Below are 4333 nucleotides of genomic sequence, written 5' to 3' on the forward strand. Positions count from 1 at the left end.
CCATCAAAATTAAAGCTTTGACAAGCAGGGAGAGGGTAGACTTCCTCGACACTACAGTCTTTAAACTACCGTCAGCTGACGACCAAGTCCAAAAACTAGCCACCAAAGTCTTTTTCAAACCCACAGACACCCACACCCTTTTACACACCACGAGCCACCACCCAAAACACACCTTTAGGGGTATTGTCAAGTCACAACTGACACGCTTTCACCGGATATGCACCAGGGAGGAGGACTTTGCCCAGGCCACCACCACCCTTTTCACCGCTCTCAGGCAGAGGGGGTACTGCAGACGTAGATTAAGACACATTAAGGCAGACTTCCTAAAAGGCACGCAAGGACCCAGACCCAGGCCAGGCTTGACACGCAACTTGCCACTAATAACAGGGTACGGTAGCATGGCCGTCCAGGCCCACAAAATAGTCAAGGGCCGCTTTGAACAATTCCAAAGAGGATTTGTCACACTGCAGGGATACAAAGCAATGTCAGCGTTCAAGAGGGCTAAAAACCTGAAGGATATCTTGGTCAGTACTAGCCTCCAAACGAGCTCAGGCTGCGGTCAAAGGCAATGTAGGGCCTGCATTCACTTGACAATAGCCAAAAACATAGAGAACACTGTGACGGGAAAGAGAAAGCAGATAGCACAGAGAATAACCTGCGAGCAAAAGAATGTAGTGTATGCAATTAAATGTAAGCAGTGCCACTTACTGTACATTGGCGAAACAGGCAACAGCCTCAGAGTCAGACTGACAGGACACATCAGCAACATCACGAGGGGAGACCAGTCCGTCCCCATTAGCAGACACTTCCAACAGCACGGGGTCCAGTCCCTTGAGATCATGGGTCTGGAAACAAATGTAAATTGGTCAACCGGGCGTAGGAAGAGGGCAGAGAGGCTATGGATCAAAGCGTTACAGACGAAAGAACCCAATGGCCTGAACCTAGCATAAACTCAAACTTAGGGTGGAACCTGACTGACTCCTAAAAATCGACAGAAGGGCAAGTTAAAAGGCGAACAGATTTGGACAAGGGTGATGAGACCGTGGGCCAGACTAAAGTGGCAGTATATGGCGAAAAGGAATCTCCAGGGGGAGATCATTAAGCGCCAGAGGGCATTTTGGCCTACTGTCCGACAAATCACAACCTAACCTATGCAGTGACACGGGCCTCATCACCCGGGCAAATCAAAATCGCAGGAGTGGCCGGCCACACAAAAGATTCAAAGAGTCAGGAGGGGGAAACCTAATCCACGGGGAAATATGGTATTAAGATACCAACCTAAATAGCGTTGACAAGAATAATTACAGGCACAGACTTATACATCCCTCCAAACAGGCAGGATGCAAACATATGGTTGGACAGGAGAGGGCAGTCACAGCATGAAGGGACATTAATACACAACTAAAGTTACCATCTCTGCAAGCTGGGGATGCTGTTTCAGATAAGATTACAAGGAGAAAGGATTATAATATGATTACAACTCTCAACACTCACCCCAACAAGAATGGCAATACCCCCCACCCTCATCCCAGATCACCCCAAACAACCCAAAAGACCCTTGACACCTATACCCCTACCTCACAAGGAGAGATGATACCCTCCACCCTCACCCCAGAGGGGTTCCCTATGCTCCCTTCCCCACTAATAAACCTAACCCTAACACCAGACTACCCCAAACAGTCCCCAAAAAAACCCTAGGCACCCACCCTCAAACCGCAGCAAGTTAGGCGGCACCCTCCATCCTCACGCCAGAGATGGCCCCTGTGCCCACCCCCCAAACCTAACCCTAACAGCGGACTGCACTGGATCACCCCAAACAGTCCCCAAAAGACCCTTGGCACCTACCCTCAACTATTACAACTCTCAACACTCACCCCAACAAAAATGGCAATACCCCCCCACCCTCATCCCAGATCACCCCAAACAACCCAAAAGACCCTTGACACCTATACCCCTACCTCACAAGGATAGATCATACCCTCCACCCTCACCCCAGAGGGGGTCCCTATGCTCCCTTCCCCACCCATAAACCTAACCCTAACACCAGACTACACCAGACCACCCCAAACAGTCCCCAAAAAACCCTAGGCACCCACCCTCAAACCGCAGCAAGTTAGGCGGCACCCTCCATCCTCACGCCAGAGATGGCCCCTGTGCCCACCCCACAAACCTAACCCTAACAGCGGACTGCACTGGATCACCCCAAACAGTCCCAAAAAGACCCTTGGCACCTACCCTCAACTCAACAAGGATAGGCTATAACCCCCACCCCCAGAAACTAACCGTAACATCGGGTTGCATAGGCCCTCCCCAAACAACCCAAAAGACCCCCAAAAGAGGATCTTAAACCTTTGTAAATAGATGATTCAACCTGCATCAGAGGACCCCTTAGACCCAGAGACCCCCCATCACACCTGGAACACAGCTAGCTCCCCCAGAAAAGATGGACTATTGAAGGGAGCGATAGGACCCTTACACACTCACAACACGATGCCCACTCCCACCTCAGCCACAAACCCCCCCCCCCCCCATCACACAATGGCCACAGACCAGGTATGGGTTTGCAAAGCACACTCACTCACAACAAAGATTGCAGAACATGATAATAGACAGGAGGCCAGAGGAATGCAGAAAACATTAACAGCAGATCAAAAAGCAGGAGGCCAGGAACACAACCAAAGAACACAAAGAAGTGGACCGACGAATTGAGGCAAAGAATAGGTATGACATCAGCAGTCCCAACCAAAGTGACCGGTCCTAAGACAACACATGGGAGGAATAAACCCAGAAAGGGAGGTACTTTCAACCCACCCTTTATAAACCACACACCGACCAGAAGTAGATCTCTTTCCCTGATGAAGCTACAGCGATAGCGAAACTGGAAAAGTCGTTGCCCAGTCGGGAAGAGTTCGGCAAGCGGTCCCCGCAAGCTGGAAAGAAAACCAAAGACTTGGTGAGCACTTTGGTGTTAACCTTACGCAGCTAGAAATAATTGATGTAAAGAATTGATGTTTATAGTTTACTGCACTAGCATTACAGTACAGTTTATTACAGTATAAGTTTTCTCCACACTGTACTAACCAAACCAGAAATGAGTAATAGCATGCAGATGTTAGGGGGGGCAGAGTTTAACAAGGGGAATCTCGACCAGCACAGGAATCAATCGAGACCGAGGGATTCCTTTGCAGTCGCTGTTCGAGTAATTTATAAAATGGCCCAGACTCTACACCATCTGAGGGTTCTGCAAGAGCAGAGCCAACCTCCTAGAGGTATCAGGAGACAGGCGAGGATATTGACACACTTTATAAAACCGGCTAATCCCACCCAGGCAACATTACAAAAATTGGCCTCTAATGCTGACACCTGGGCAGAACAAACACGACAAATTTTGGTTGAACATTACCAAAACAGCTTGTATGATCTGGACAAAGTGTACCTGGAGGGCGAACCGACCAATCGGGTCCAGGAGGCGGTCGCCAAAGCCTTAATTTGGAACAAGAAAAATTTGGGGGATAAATTTAAAATCCGAATTGAGGATTTGAGAGAACGAGTCTTGGGCCTAACCTCAGAGACGGGACTGAGACAGAGAGGCAGCCTGCGGGAGCCCCAGCCCCGCAGGCACACCGCCGCAACTTCCAATGTTGCGGTACACATACCGCAGGCGTTGTTTGCTGTTTCGCAGGAGAGCCGGATCGACCGACCCCAGGCCGAATGGACGACCGCCCGGACGGCGCCCCGACCCGCTCCTGCTCCCCGCAACCCCGACATTACTCCCCCCACCACCCCGGTGCGCCCACCCATCAGCCCCGAGATCGTAGTGTTGCGGCGGCTGGACCTCCTGGCGCAGGCCGGCTCCCCGCCACTCGACCCCCAGGCCCACCTCCAGTGGGACAGCGCGGTCCGATCAGAGGACTGGACATGTTGCCCGAGCACCGAATCACCCAGCACGTCAGCCCCGATCCACCGGGGCCCCGACACTCACGCCCAGTTGCCCCGTAGACCACGGGTACAGCGGAGACCTTCCCGGAGTGAGACCGAATCGAACGCGCAGCCTGCAGGGCCTCAGCCCGGAAATGACGTCACTGCCCCGTTGCAACAGGCAACCTTGTCCCCCCCGACAGTTCCCTCCCGCCCGACAGTTCCCTCTCCCCCACCGGCTCCTTCCACATCCACACACAGGGTCCCATCACCCAGGGAGAGACCAGCACGCAGGACCTGCACACAACAGCATAGGGTCCCCACGGCCCCGACCACCGACACAGTGAGGGACTCACAGGACGACTTCCAGCAGCACACACAGGGAGGTCCGGTAAATAACAGGCAGAGACAGGCT

At 52.3% G+C, this 4333-nt stretch overlaps 1 long non-coding RNA gene across 1 annotated transcript; it reads right to left on the reverse strand.

Annotated features, from left to right (window-relative positions):
- Positions 1–714: 714 nt before the first annotated feature.
- Positions 715–4034, reverse strand: LOC144591752 (uncharacterized). The gene is made up of 3 exons (XR_013547008.1): positions 3881–4034; positions 2812–2930; positions 715–845 (listed from the first exon to the last, which is right to left on the reverse strand). It is a non-coding gene; the product is annotated as an uncharacterized LOC144591752 (long non-coding RNA).
- Positions 4035–4333: the final 299 nt, after the last annotated feature.

This window comes from Rhinoraja longicauda, unplaced genomic scaffold, assembly GCF_053455715.1.
Source record: "Rhinoraja longicauda isolate Sanriku21f unplaced genomic scaffold, sRhiLon1.1 Scf001723, whole genome shotgun sequence".
In the NCBI taxonomy this organism is placed as follows: domain Eukaryota; kingdom Metazoa; phylum Chordata; class Chondrichthyes; order Rajiformes; family Arhynchobatidae; genus Rhinoraja; species Rhinoraja longicauda.